Source organism: Phyllostomus discolor, chromosome 4 (genome assembly GCF_004126475.2).
Source record: "Phyllostomus discolor isolate MPI-MPIP mPhyDis1 chromosome 4, mPhyDis1.pri.v3, whole genome shotgun sequence".
In the NCBI taxonomy this organism is placed as follows: domain Eukaryota; kingdom Metazoa; phylum Chordata; class Mammalia; order Chiroptera; family Phyllostomidae; genus Phyllostomus; species Phyllostomus discolor.
In genome coordinates, this window is record NC_040906.2 from 23546617 (window position 1) to 23562577 (window position 15961).

At 42.4% G+C, this 15961-nt stretch overlaps 1 long non-coding RNA gene across 1 annotated transcript; it reads right to left on the reverse strand.

The window, feature by feature from the left end:
- Window positions 1–13567: 13567 nt before the first annotated feature.
- Window positions 13568–15564, reverse strand: LOC118499861. The gene is made up of 2 exons (XR_004902408.1): window positions 15378–15564; window positions 13568–14518 (listed from the first exon to the last, which is right to left on the reverse strand). It is a non-coding gene; the product is annotated as an uncharacterized LOC118499861 (long non-coding RNA).
- Between the last annotated feature and the right edge of the window lie 397 nt (window positions 15565–15961).

The following is a 15961-nucleotide window of genomic DNA, read 5'->3' on the forward strand; positions in this document are numbered from 1 at the left end:
AATAGAGCTTCCTCTGTCAATCGGCCGGGTAGAAGGATGGAGAGGAGCATTGATCAAAATATTCTGAACTGTTTCTGAAAGCAATAGAAAGAAACTAAAATTTAATGGAGTCTTAAGTAATTCAATTCCAGAAACTCTGCTGACCGGTGTTGTGTACTTTATCTCACTGTGGCACTGGGATCGCTACTTTCATTTTCAAGGCACATAAACTTAAAATCGAAGAGGTTATGTCAGTCATTCAGGTTCACACAACTGTTACGTGGCGAATTTAGAATCCATGCTCCAGGCTATTTAATTCTAAACTCACTTTCATTTCATTTTTCAGGAGTTACCTCTTAAAAGTTATCTTGATAGATTTTTTTTTCTTCTTTGGGCCACAGCTTCTGGTGACATCTCATTTGACCTCCTAGAGAGAAATCAATGAAGAGACTTGTAAACGTGGAAAAACACAATTAAATCCAATGGACAACATGTTTAAGACACTCTCGTAGGTTCTGAGGGCAGAGAGCAGAGAATTGGGAACATGTGACATGGCTCCAAGCCTTTGTAACATCGTTTTCCCCAGTGAAATCCTTTCTGAGCCTTCCTTCCTAAAACTGAGGGCTCCTTCCACGGGGGGTCCTCAGTTGTACCAGGAGAATCTTCTACCACAGCACCTGTAATGACTCACTCTACTTTGAACCTGTTTAACAAAGTAGAATCCAGCAGCTGACCCTCCTTAGAAGGCTGGAGGAGGGGAAAAATTCGTTAACATTCACCGTCCCCCCTGTATTTGACTGTCAGCCCCTGGAGGGCAGGAGATGCATCTGGGCCCCGTGTTTAGCACAGGGTTTAGAGCAGGGCAAGCGTTCAGAACGAATAACTAAATGAATGAATGAAGTTAAGTAATTCAATCAAGTATCACAGAGAAATAGATAAACCACTGAATAAGCAACAAGACAGGTTACACTAAAAGTCAATTCAGCTGATAAGATTTTTCCAAATGAGGGTTTTCAGCTGAAAAAGGAGAACGCTAAACAAACCAATAAGTGTTGAAACATCAAAGCGAAGAAGCAACAAAAAAATACGTAGTATAACATTATCCTTTTCCCTTTATCAGGTCCTCTTCTAAAAGTGTCCTGTGGACTTCATAATGTATTCTGCCCATCGCTCTACAATCTCGAACTGCTGGCGAGATACGCAGTGCTCGCTGCAATGCTTAGCTATGCCCCAGTCTGTTCCCTTCAGCTTCCCTTCTATTATCCTGCTTCATGTCCAATGACGCTGCATATGGTGTATGCCTCATCGAAGGAATTAAATGCCTTGTTTTGTTCAGAGGAATGTTTATGACTTCCATTTATCGCGTTCCTACTATGGGTCAGGCACCCGCAAGATCCCTGATAGACCTCTTATTTAATCTTCGCAGCAGTTGTAATGGAGTGGCTGTTCGGTTTCCACAGTTTATAGATGAGATTGCTGGGTAATCTCCCAGATGCTCCAGCATCTGCCTCTTTTAAGTTTGGCTATTGCCTACCAGGCGTGTCCAACCTTTTGGCATCTCTGGGCCACACTGGAGGAAGAAGAGTTGTCTTGGGCCACACATTAAATACATTGCAACATATACTCACAGAAAAATCCATAATGTTTTAAGTAAATGTATGATTTTGTGTAGGCCGTATTCACAGCCATCCTGGGCCGCATGCGGCCTACTGGCCATGGGTTGGACACCCCCCATAGACACTCCTTTGGGCCTGTTTATTAGATTGAATAAGGCAAAAAAAAATAGTAAAGCTCCTTAGCACAGATGCTCAAAATTAAATAACAGATGTTGTCACAGGTTGTCATCTTTCCATGTGATATGGGAAAGACCACCTAGCAATTTACATATTCTAGAAGTAAGCAAACAACACTGTGTGTGCATCGGGAAGTCTATCATTCTACGTGCTCAGCCATCGAGTGCAGCACACCAAGCTAGGGCTTCCGTGGCACACTCAGAGACGAAACCCCCAAATGGGGAACTGAAGTTCAGCAGCCTTAGAATTATTTTGCAGGAATGAAAAGATATCAAATGCCACAAAAAATTTTTCATTCTCAGAGAAAAAAGACCCCTCTAAGCCGTCCTCAAGGGGCCAAGCTGCAACTCAGGTATGCCGCTCCCCCCAGCTCAGCTCCTTTTAGAAGGACTATTGGCCACAGGGACAGCTGGGAAGAAAGACCAGGCTGATGTGCAGGCACACTATATGGGGGCCGGGGGGTAGTTTCTGTGTCAGAGAAACCCGTCTTGTTACCAGCAGCATAATAGGCAGCACTGTATCCATAATAATCTCAAGAGGAAGCACTGCCGCCTCACAGTTGCAAATGCTTTACCCAAATGCGGGCATGTAAATAACTACAATAAGTAGAGTCAAACACACAGCCTCCAGGGAAGGAATTCATAAGCACTGTGCAAAGTGGTTTATAAATGTCATGTTATTACTTCTTAAAATGGGTTAGGCAGGTGTTTATCCATGCTCTTTTATGGAAGAAAATGCTTTCATGTCCTCCCATCTTTCTCTTGTAGACTGGAAATGGTTACAGGCTGTCTCCAAAGGACAAAGCGAATGTGTGGGAGCACCTGGCACGTCAGAGCTGGACGGGGCCTCAGAGTTTAGCTCGCGCTGCCATCACCGCGCTGTGACCAGGAGAACAGGGAACTTGCCCCAGGACACGTCCTGGACACATCAATAGATGAATTTGGCCTAAAACTCAGGTCTGCCTGCTCTCCATCCAGAGTGATTTTTATAATGCCCTGGGGAAAACAAGGTTAGTTCAGGAAGCAAGAGTCAGGGTGTCGTGAAATGACTTAGAATGCTAATACCAAGTTGATAATGCCACAGTATTTTTAAGAAAATATAAAGGTCTTTATGTAAATAATACAGATTTTAAAAATAAAAACTATATAAAAAAACAAATGAATAGATGAAAAATGAAACGATTCTCTTATCCCCCAAAGACAATCACTGATTAAAAGTTGGTATCCGTGGGCTGGGAACCAAAGTGTCCTAGGTTCGATTCCCAGCCAGGGTACATGCCTGGGTTGCAGGACATAACCCCCAGCAACTGCACATTGATGTTTCCCTCTCTCTCTCTCTCTCTCCCCCCACCCCCCCCCCTGCCTCCCTTCCCTCTCTAAAAATAAATAAATAAAATCTTAAAAAAAAAGTTGGTATCCACTCTGGACATTTCTGTGCTTCTGTGTGCTCACATATTGACCCTCTCCCACACATGGCCCACACCACAGAACACGGCCTGGCAGCCTGCTTAACACTCCATTCCCAAACACGTTTTTAAGTAGATACAGCTTCACCTATGCTATTTTTTAATGTATTGACCTTAAAGAGAGAGGGGAAGGGGGAGGGGAAGAGAGAGGGAGAGAGAAAAAACATCAATTTTGTTGCTTCACATTTTTATGCATGCATTGGTTGCTTCATGTACGTGCCCTGACCGGAGATCCGACTTCAACCTCACCATACGGGGACGGCGCTCTACATGCCTGAGTACCCAGCCAGGGCCTCTGGTCTGTGCTGTGTTCCATGGCGTTTCACAGTATGGTGGTTCTGTACTTTTTTAAGCCAGTTTCCTAATGTGAGATTTTTGACTTGCTTTTTCACTACTAGAAGCCATAGAAACATGGTGTGGTGGCCAAAGGGGCTTAGCCCACTTGCAGTTACCTGTGTCTCCGAGCCATTCCCTCAGCCAGCAATGCTCCTCCCTTCACAGGGGCTGTTCAGTGCCTTTGGGAAGAGACACATCAACGATGTGCTATGAACACGTGCTAGTTGCTTCAGCTGTTATTTCATTATATAGGATGTTGTTATTACTAACGATTCTCCCACAAAAAATATTTCTTAGCTAAATTTTTGTGCCCATCCTGAATTATGTCCTGATAGTGAGTCTTAGAAATTGTATTACTAATTCAAAAAATATTTACAATTTTTCATACTTATTTGAAAATTGCCCTCCTAAAAGACTACGCCACTTTAGTTTCCCACGAAAAGAAACAGGGGTGCTTGTTGTCCCACCCCTTCTCCCAGCTGGCCTTCGGATGTTTTTTAAATAATCTTTGCCAAAGTGAGTAGTTAGAAAGATATGTCACCAGCATTGTAATTTGAGAAGTTAAACAGTTTTAATCTGTGTTTTGGCCATTAATCTCTTCTTCTCCCTCCTTCTTCTTGTTGGACTTATCTCAATTTCAATTTGATATCTCTGAAATTGGTTATGAAGTCCATTTAGCAGCTGCTTTAGCATTTTGGGTAAAAAAATAAAGACCTTTAGACTTTATAAGCACCATGAGGACAGGGACTTGGACTGTTTTCCTCACTGTCATCACTGTCCATGATGCCTGGCTGCTAAATATTCCCATTGACATTGAAGGGATGACTGACTGAATGGATGGGTGATGGACAGGTGGATGGGTGATGGATGCATGGGTGAGTGATGGATGCATGATGGGGGATGGATGGATGGATGGAGGGGTGGAAGACCACAAGAACAGTTCTCTCCAGCAGCCCTGTAGCAAGTGCCATGGTCCTCAGATGTGCCCAGTATTCTCCTCAGTCCTTTTAGAGAAAGATTCCCAAACTAGGGCTAACATCTCTAATGAATCTCACTACCAGAAATTCCTTCTCATTGTGAGAATTTTCTTATGAGGTTGTGTATATCACCAAGCATGCTGGTCACTCAAATTCACTTTATCTGAAGAGGAGAGCCTGAGTAAACAGTAAGTAGTCATCAAATAATGATATTGCCTTTGATTTTCTTCGATAAATCTGTACTGCTCACCTACCAAGTGAGGGAAGTAGGCTCTGGGAGAAACAAATAAAAATTAGGAACACAGATAGGAACAAGAGGATGGTGTCCTACCCTCAAGGACAGGTGTTCAATTGGATGTTACAGGAGCTGGGAAGGTAAGTAAGTGTAGCAACACAGCCTCAGCTGAGGGTGCAGGCATATGACCTTGATCTAATGAGGGCGGTTACTGCCCAGCTCTCCAATTGCTGCCATCCCAAAAATGTGGGTTTAAAGTTGCCAGAAGCAGGAATATTACAAAAAATCCCCTGATGGAATGTTGGTTTATGGAGGTCCAACAAAGGATTAGATCTGGCCCATGTGGGCAGTTTTGCAACCTCTGCCCAGGATGCTGACAACTGATAGAGAATACAACATCGATGCCATAAAAGAGGGGCACAGGTGGTTAAAGGAAGGAAATCCTGGGGAGTGAGCAGTGATTGTGGATGAGGTAGTTGCAGACAGAGATAAGGCATGAAACTCATTTTGTAAGACAGTGTTCAGATAGGCCAAAAGGACCATTGAATGAACATCGAGTGAATCTTTCAGTCTTTCAAAAGCTACAACCACCAAAAGACTGGTGTACAGGGAATGGAGGCAGGGTCAGGGCAGATCACTGTTAAGCCAAGTTGGTATATAACTTGTTGTGAATAAAGGACCTGGTGGATTCAACAAGACACTAGAGAGCTACAGTTTGGGCAAGATGGCAAGCCCACGTCTCTTGAGGACAGAGACCGCTCCAGTTTCCACGGTGTTCCAGATGTAGCTGCTATCCATTTTCCCCCTGAAAGTTACCCAGGATACCACAGTTCTAGGCACCCACAAGCGGGCATGCCATGGCAGCCTCAACCTGCCTTACAAAAATGAGAAGGCTCGTGAACCTGACATTGCAGAATTTATACACAGAGACTCCCATTTTCCAAGCTACTGCCCATCTTCTTTCTCTTTAAACAGCAAACTCATGTATGATGTTCTATTTTTCCATTTGAAAATGCCCCAGCTGAACACTTGCATGGTTACCATGGCAACTATCAGGTAGCATCGTCTTGTGCCTGAAGCTGAGACTGCCAGCAAGAAAGCCAATACAGTAGTATATTGTTTCTTCCTGGACTAATCTTTTAAACTGTAGCCTATAGTGTTCCCATAATATATTCGATCAGAAGCTTGAGTGGTTTATTGAATTTAATGCACCATGGCTCTCCTTTGACTGAGCAATCCATTCGGTCTCGGACCTTCATTTTGAATTTCCTCCTTGGCAATGAAAAGTTCAGGGCCTACTGCAGTGCGTGTTTTGTGATTCCTAAGTTTCTAAGAAAGAAACTGGATTTGCACACACAAATAGTCTCTGTCGTTTCAATCTCACACTAGTTGAAGAGTTATTCATCTCATTTTGACTGGACCCCAGTGGGCTATTTGCCAAACATCTGATTTCTAGATACTGTCTATATCTCCAGGGGAGAGCTAATACATTTCTGTGATTGGTGAACACAGTAAGGAGGCAAGAAGTAAAAGCCAGCTGTTTCAGCCAAATAGTGGCTATCAATTCCAAGTCCTCCAAGGTGCCCCCTCCCTCTTTGTCCCAACAGCGTGTTCATGCCTCCTGGGCTCCCTGGGTGAGAGGGAGGTGAGACAAGCTGAGGACGGAGGTGCATTCACTGTGCAAAGGGGCAACCCAGTGGAACACTGTGCATGGGAGTGTTCTCTGCGGTCCATCAAATCAGAGGCTCAGTTGTTCCGGAGTAGACTAAAGACTACTAGAGAACAGGGGGTTTCAATGAGTTGCTGTGCACTTGTGATTGGACCTTTAAATGTTTGAGAGGAGTGTGGCTGAGCATTGGGATCCCTCTGTGGCCTCTGTGTCTCTGAGTGTGAAACCACCCAGGACAGGTCTAGACTGCCTAAGTCAGAGCTTGGTATGCATTCTAAGTTTTTAGTTGAAAATTTAACTTTTTCTAACAATGTCATTAATAGTCATATCAAACTACTGACTAGTTATAAAATATTTAATATTAGGCTTTTCATTGAATGGATATTAGCTGCATACTGTCTCTATTTGATTTATTAATATCAGACCTTAGGCACCCATACTCTCACCATTGTCCCAAGCATGAACCCCTTTGGTAACTTATTTATCTATGCATTTACTTACTTATTAATAACTTATGAACACCCATGAGCCCATCATCTTCTATTCACAATTCTAGATGGTGTCGAGTGGTACGAAGATGAAGGGATGGGTCACTCCTTTCAAGAAAGCTCTAGTTTAATGTGATGGGCTGGTAACACCTCCCAAAGGCACATCCAAATCTTATTTCACCATATTTAGAAATAAGGGTCTTTGCAGGTGTAATGAAGGTAAGGAGTAGAGATGAGTAGATTATCCCGGATTCTCCAGATGGACCCCAAATGCCATCCCCAGGGTCCTTATAAGAGGGAGACCAAGGTCTGACACACTTAGACGAAGAGAAGGCAACGGAAAGAGAGACACAGAGGTGCAAGTGACAGAGGTGCAAGTGATGTGGCTGCAAGACAATGCACACCATGAAACTCCAGCAGGCATCAAAACCTGAAAGGGGCATGGGGCAAATTCTCCCCTAGAGTCTCCAGAGGAAGTTCGCTCCTGCCCACACCTGGACTTCAGACTCCTGGTCTGCAGGACTGCAAGAGAATACGTTTCTGTTGTTTTAAGACACCCAGGTTGTGGTAATTTGTTACAGCAGCCACAGGAATCTAATACATTTGATATGATAATGAGGCAGGCAGTAAGCAGCGGCAGTGGCAGCCACCATAATAACTGGGGCTTCCTGAACACCTTCTTTATGCTAAGCACTTCATGTGCATTATTTCTTTTAATTCTGCAATCAATACTGTCAAGCAAGTGCTATAATCACCTCCATTTAATATATGAGGTAATTGAAGATCATTGTGTTAGAAAACTTTCTCAAGGTCCTATACTTAGTGGCATTCAAGAGATTCAGGTACTAAGAACTGAAGAGTACACCCTCTGACTCATCCCTCATGTGATTTAAAAAAATGCACACACACCCTGAACTCTAAGGTACAGATCGCCCATGTGTGCTGAAATGAAAACAACTTCCTCCTAGATTTTCTAATAGAAAATCTCTGGATAATTTAATTGAAGTTTCACTTCTCTCCTATTCTTTGAGCCACAATTTTACTGGTACTCTAAGCCATGCCTCACCTGCAGAACAAAACTGCTAGGTATGCCTGATGCGGAAATGTGTAAAATGCCTTCAGGAAATGTGCACTGGACCAGTTTTGCTGAAGCGCCGCTGTTTACATTAGAGGGTCAGTGGGGGCGGGAAATAGAACTTCAGTTGGAGCCAGATTGCACAGGACAAGAAAAACCCAATCAAAGGGATCTGGAGTTGACCTTGTGATTGGAAGCTGGTGGGGGTGACTAAGAAAAGATTGCTGGACTAGTAATAGGGCTCGCTGGTGACCTTTAAATTCATAGTGTTTGGGGTGAGGTGATGGCAGATTGCAGGGACTTGAGGAAGAACTGGGCAGTGTGGAAACGGAAGCAGGTGAGATAAGCTCCTCATTGGAGGTGCCTGGCAGAGGAAGAAAGGAGACAAACAGAATGGCAGTGGGTGGGCATCAGCAGGTGAAGTGAAGCTCTTCCCTGCGGGAGAGACCCGGTGGGTGCAGGGATGAAGGGGACAGGAAAGGCAGCCAGCGATGTCTTCCGGCCCCAGAGTGAAAGCAGGGGCTCTTCCTAGTTCCTAGAAAGCAAATGGATTAAAGTCAGTTCTGTCATTCCAAAGAGTGTTCCAAGGAGGCGCTGGAGTGTGTGAGGGTCCTGTGGAGACCCCAAAGTTCAATTTCAGAGACCCTTATGCTTTCAATGCTTTGATAATGTCTGCTTTTTGATGCGGGGGTGGTTGGCATGATTCAATACCTTCATTCAAAAAATATTTTACTAATATTTAAATTACCTGAGAATAAAAAGTGTTTCCTTCTCACCCTGGCCTAGCACAGAGGGCATGTTTAATAAATGTGAGCTGAAGGAATAAATAGCATCAAGTGGCGTGACTCTGTCTTTTGAGTTCTCTGACCTTGAGTCAATTACCAAGGCAGAGAATAGTATCGAAGTCCCAGAGTCATCACGAGCATTAGCAGAGAGAGTGGGTGTAGAGCATACAGCGTGGTGGCTGACACATTCATAAAGGTGCTGTCAAGTTGCCCAGAGCATGTTTTGAGAAGCCATATAGCAGAGTGGTCAGGACAGAAACTGAGTCAAGCACACTTGACTTCCAACCTAGTTCACCTGCTTGCTGTTGACGGCCATGGGCAATGAACTCCTCTAAAGCGAGTCGTTCACTTATAAAATGTGGATAATAATATTTACTTTAATAAGGATGTTGTGAGGAATAAATGAGATAGTATACCAGGTGGGGCAATGGTAGGTTTATAGTTATGAGTATGGGAAACACACAGTTTATTTTTGCATTATTATTTATTAATTATGGTCTTATTCTCCATACAAACAATTGTAAACCTACTTTTGCCCCGCCCTGTATGTAGAGCTGGCCTCTCTTTTTTACACTAATAGGCAAATTTTAAATACCATCCCACTTTTAAATGAAAAAAGAAAATTGAAATCTCCAGTAAAAACTGGATGTGTTCTCACAATTTTTAAAATGAACACTGCTCTGGTTTCTTCTCTACTTCCCATCATTTAAATGGTAAGTTGAAACTATGTTGCAAATGTTGAAACTGTTAAAAAAGTGTTCCCAACTCTTCTATATGGAATGGGGGAGAACTTTACGTTACATGTGCACATAATGAGGTAAAACTCCGTGGCGTTCCTTCCTCCAGCCTCTCTCCGGTTGGTTTCAATTCTTTAAGGTATATAAAACTATTCCAGTACTTCAAGGCATATAAAACTAAAAAGGTTCACACATTCTGTACCCCAGATGATGTGAGATGAATGGGAAGGTTAGCGAGTCAGATTTGACAAGATTTTAGAAAGTTGATTCTCACAGTTCACACAGCCTCCGAGTGTCAGTTCATAATATCACATCTTGATGATTAGCGAAGACATGAACGTGAAAATATAACCATTAGATATGACACTTCAGGGTCTGAAATCCCAAGAGATTCTACTTGATCAAAAGTGGCCCATGTGGAAGCTTTCAAAACCTGAAATTCATTTGAACACACTACAACTCTTCTCACACATACTAATATCAGCTAAATAAACCTGATGCCAGGACATGGAGACGGTCAGAGGAAGCACCGTGGTTCAGTGCTCTACGTGGTAAATTGGGAACAGCCATGCGCTCTAACCTCCCTCCACGCATGTACAGAGTGCAAAATGATGGAGTGCTTGTGAGACTTGGAGATGACTAAAACAAGGCCTTGACATATAGGAAGGAGCTCAAGGTCCAAACGGGGGATCAGATATGTAAGCGTTCAATATAAGTGCTGTAATAGAGAGGCAAACAGTGGTCACGGGAGTGTGCTGTTCCCAGAGAATGAAGCTCTTAAACTGGATTGACAGATTTAGCAAATCTGCCCCAAATGAGAAATTGAGGTCCTGATACTCTAGTGTACTGAAAATCTATTAAAAACAGATTTTAAAAATAAATCTATTTAAAAATTAGTCAGATAACCTATTATTTATTTGATCTACACTGCTCTCAAATATCAATTTGAGTGGAGAATTGTTATGTTTGTTTCTCATAGGTAGGGACACTAGTTACAAGATAAATTAATTTAGAGACAGCAAAAGGCAACAAGAAAATAAATCTATCAAGAATTACCAGAAGACTAATGTTACTGGAATGGAGGGAAGAATCAGTTAAATGATCATTTCAAAGGGGTCAGTACATTTATTTTTTATAAAGATTTTATTTATTTATTTTTTAGAGAGGGAAGGAAGGGAGAAAGAGAGAGAGAAGCATCAATGTGTGGTTGCTGGGGGTCATGGCCTGCAACCCAGGCATGTACCCTGGCTGGGAACTGAACCTGCGACACTTTGGTTCACAGACTGCGCTCAATCCACTGAGCTATGCCAGCCAGGGCAGTACATTTATTTTTAAAAGATTAACATTTAGAGGTATTGTTAAAGCCTTTGAATCGAGAAGTTCAGAAGTGGGGTTAGTCCTGCCTCAGACTTGATATGTCTGGACGAGTCACGGCCCTTGGGGTCAGTTTCCTAAGCCTATAAAATTGGGGGTTTGTATTAGTCAGAACTCTTTTGTATGTAAGTGAAAGAAGTCCAATTCGAACTGGCTCAGTTTTTAAAAAGGAGGAACTTCCTGGGTGGCGTAGCTCAGTGGATTAAGCGAGGGCTGCGAACCAAAGTGTCGCAGGTTCAATTTCCAGTCAGGCCACATACCTGGGTTGCAGGCCACGGCCCCCAGCAACCTCTCCCTCTCTCTCTCTCTCTTTTTCTCCCTCCCTTCCCTCTCTAAAAATAAATAAATAACATCTTTTTAAAAAAGGAGGAACTTTATTGGTTTAGATAACTGAAATGGGCACACCAACTTCGGGTTAGGTGGATCTAGGGTATTTAAATGATGTACAAGAACACCATTGCTCTCCATCTATTAGTTCTGATTTTTATTGTGTTGGCTGCCTCCTCAGGCATGTCCTCCCTCTGTGATGCCAAGATTGCTCCGCATATCGCCAGGTTCACTTCCTAAATACTTCAAGCCCAGTGGAAAAGCTTTTGCCTTTTACCATAGTTTTCCACCCCAACCCCACCTAAAAAAGTCTCAGACTTGAATTTCAATGGATTTGATTGACCTCAGTCACACCCCTAAGCCACACAGTGTGTAAACGGGGAGTGCAGTGTTTTCCTTGGCCAGACCCAGGTAAATGCCCTCCTCTTAAGCCAGCAGTGGAGAAAGGGAAAATGGATTTTGGAAAACCCAAGACAACAGATATCCACTAGAGGGTGAAACACATTGCCTCTAAGGCCTCTTCCAGACCTTACAGGTCTAAAATTTTCTCTGGAAACTTTCCCTTTGTTATGTAAAGAAGTTGTTACCAAAAAAGGTCCAGGGGTTTGCCCAAGCTTCCCAGCTAGTGATGACAGAAGCAGAACTCTGGTCTCTTAACTGGTAATCCTATATTCTACACCTTTCCCAGGGTTCTAACTTTAGGAATCACAGTGAACTCAACAGAGAATGATCCACAGTGTGAACCTTACCACTTCAGGCATGTATCATAATGAAGATCATTTCCTGTATTTCTTCTGAAGGTGCCAGTGGGAACCTCTGATAACTTACCACAGGTATAGCAGAAGGCTTCTGCATTGCCCAAGCTGGTTGGTGGGTTGGTGGATGCTACGTGAACATGCTATGCACAGCACCTACTTCTAGTCCAGCTGAAAATGCCTTGGGTTCTCATTTGTAATGTCTAAGAACACTTGTAGTTACCATAGCAACAGTCTAGAGGCAACTCCTTGTGTCTAGAGATTAGAATGTGAAAAACAAGTGTTCTTTCTTTTTTCTTTTCTTGGATCTAGATTAGCCCTGCGCATGGACACAGGCATGGGTGATTTTTCTTTTTGAGCTTTTCAGATAGTAATGTGCAGCCAATGTTAGGAGCTCCTGCTAGAGCTCCTAAATTTGACAAGAATCTTTAAATTCTTGTTAAGACAGTTTTGGCTGAGAGTTCAAATAGTTCGTTCAACCCCATTCTTCCCGTGTCATTTCAGGAACTCTCAGCGTGCACCCAGTGACTTATTTAAAATGGCATTTTATTTCCCCTTCTCAAAGGAAAGAATCCTGTCCACTCTGGCACATTACGTGATTTCTGGCTTTCCAAGGTGCAAACTCATGAATATTCTTAATTAGAACTGTGGATTCTTGATCTCTTTCAAATTGGGCTATGTTGGAATCTAATTGCAGCAAGGGACTAAAAACATCTGGTCGAACAGCCATGATCTGTGGTTTTGAACATACCCTATGAATGACCAGCAGAGTGGTGCGTCACTGGGCTTGCTGGTACGCTGCGGAGACGTGGGGGAGGAAGGAAGCCAAGCAGGTAATGACCTCTCAATTAAGTTTTCCAAAGGGCTCAGATGATGAACTGGCTCCAGGCAAAGTCAACTCCTCAATTGCAAATATAAGCAACAACATAAAGCAGGCACACCTGCCATCCCAATAATTCAGGGATGGTGAAAAGAAACATCTCATTTTTTTTACGTTAGCAGGCTGTCCAGTGTTTGGCAGCTCTTTTCTAAATGGTTTTCTCTTCCTTCCTTCATCAGCGTGGAGCTTGAAATAAGTTCTATTTAGTTTCATATTATTGGCTTGATTTATGTCAAAATATTGTACTGGTTCTGACCTAGGCAGCGATAGACACCTTCAAGGGAATGTGGCTTGATATTTGAAATATGGTCCTTGAAAATAGAGTGGAAAATATGTAGTAGAAAAATTCTGCCTTATTTTTGAGAATTTAAAAGTTATGTGGAGTATTTTGGTAAACAATAATGGAAAATTTATTCAGTAAATATTTATGGAACATATACTGTTTGCAAACTCTTTAGATATAACAATGAATGTTCTTGGGATGTTTACAATCTACAAGAGGAGAAGAAAGAGCTGTTAATAACTACAAGGCTAGGCTATATGTGATGAAGAATGACAGTATTTCAAAACAGGTGGGCTTTGTACTTAGCATGGAAAACCAAGTCAGGTAAAAGGAGCAGCAGAAGCAAAAACTCGTAAAGGACAATGGGGAAAGAGGGGTGGGAGATGAGATTCATTGAGTGTCTACAGGGTGAGATCAGGTTTCAGATTTATTTTGACATGTTATCACATTTAATTCTTGGAATAATCCTATGAAGTTATTCCCAGATAATATCCAGATAAATAGACTGAGATCCTGAAATGCTAAATCATTTCCTCAAGATCATTCAGGCAGTCACTGGTGATACTGGAATTTAATATTCATGTTCATGGAAAAAATGACCAGTTTGGCTAAACTGAAAGATCTGGGGAAAAAAGGTTGGAATCTAGTCAGTGAAAGCCAGATCACACAAGGCTAGAATGTCAGGCTGACAAGTTTAAAGTCAACTCCACAGGTAACAAGAATCATTCACACTCTAACTTAAAACTCAGCCAGCTTACCCGTGCCTTGAGATCTTTGACTAGAGCCTATTGCCACAACCCGTGGCTGCAAAAAGCCCTGAGCACATTTCCCATGCTTCCTTATGTTCATTTCCTCATGTCCCATCATCTTCACGCTCCTGCACCATGTACATCTATCTAGATAGGACTCAAGCTCTTCCCTGGGCTTCTGCAAAAATCCACTTCCTTCAAACATTATACAAGCTTGGGAACATTCTAAAGTTGAATGGGGGTCCCAAAGAAAGATTACATCAAGGAGAGAGATATCTCCTGCTATCCTCAGGGTCCATGTCTTCTATTTCTTCACTCCTGGCTTTGTTTTTCTACCCCCTTTCCTTACGACACAAGCAAGAAGCTGCTCTGATCCTCTCTCTCAGGGCAGTTCCACTCATGCCCTTGGATGGGTGCTTGGTGCTTTGTCTTCTCTCCCAGTACCTCGAAGGTATTTCTTCTAAACAAAAGCAGGGTTCTCCTGGGAAAGAGTTTTAGTGGGAGAGGTGGATGGGGTCCGGGAAGGCCTGGAAGCAGGGAGCGGTGCGGTGGAGGCCTGTGCTGGAGGGCAGCAGGAGCCCGTCTGACCTCGCCCAGATGTCGGCAGCAGGCTGGAGGAACAAAGGGTAAACATAAGACATTGGGGAAAAGAAACTATTCTTCAAATGACAGGAAGGAGAGCTTTTCTATTTTGCAGATTCTTTCCCACCGTGAAAGCTATCTAAGTCCTAATTGAGATTTATGGTATTTTAATCCTCCTCGTCAAAAGGCTTTAATTCTAAGTTTTGGACATAAGGCAGTATTCTCTCCAGTTAGAAAATAGAATATCAGCAGGTGGTCTCAGAAAAGAATTCTCCCAACATGCTGTGCACTGTGTCAGGAAAATTTTTTCATGCCACTAGATTTTTTTATAAAAAAAATCATGATGTAGTTTCCAGATATTTAAACTTTTATTTCCATTTAGTTCACTTTGAAAAGCAGCAGATTAGCTAGAGCAGGAGATTGTCTGTGATCAGCCGGCAGCAGAGGACACCGCCACAGCGAGAGGGCAGGGACCTCGAGCCATCCGTCTTTTCAGCAGGCACACACCAATGGTCCTTGCCTGCCATATGTTCCAGACAATTCTTTTATTTCCTTTTAGGTATTTGACCCCCCATTGAATGGAGGCATTGATCAAAGTTGAAGCTGGAGAGTGACTGATAGAATAGCTTCAGTTTGCAGTAAATCAAATGTCAAAAAAGAGTCAGAAGTAAAATTCGTGATGTTTAATTCCTATTCCTGAGTCTCTTGGCTTATGTGAACATGATGTTGCCTAATAATCTTGTTCTTTCTTTCTTTCTTTCTTTCTTTCTTTCTTTCTTTCTTTCTTTCTTTCTTTTTCTTTCTTTCTTTCCTTCTCTTTCTTTCTTTCCATATACACAGCCAAGAACTTCTAAAATGAGAAAGAAATTTTTTTTGACTTGTACTGACCTGAGAGATGGAACTCCTTAAGTAAAAGACGGTAATTTGAAATAAAGCTCCCTGTGTCTATTTCCAAAGAATTATGACTTGGAAGGTTCATGTGAGGTGAAGGAGAACAAGAAGAAATAGACATCCAGTTGAGATGTTGTGCCAAACATCTGGAGGGGAGAATGAGAGCATTCTGGGAAAACAGATGGAGGGGAGCTTGGCCAGATGAAATTAAAGGCAATGCCGCTCAGCATCTGATTAGCCCAGGGAATTCGACTCAAGAGGAAAATATCTATAAAACCTGTACCTTAAGTAATCTTTCAAAATAAAAACACTGAAAAAAAAATTAGAGTGCTTATCAGGCCTTGAGGTTTACTTTGAAGGTTTTAATTTACTAATTACGGTGTGCATTGGTCTGTTTTCTTTTTTAATTACAGACGAGACCCCAACTGATAACCAAAAGGCTTATAGATAAAGACCTACATGAAAAATTATTTCTGTGCAATTTTAATTAACCTACTGAAATTTCTTTTGACAAAATCAGGGCCTAAATCAAGCATTTGTGGGTATGAGTTAAATATCTGAGTTTTTCGAGGGAAGCTGAT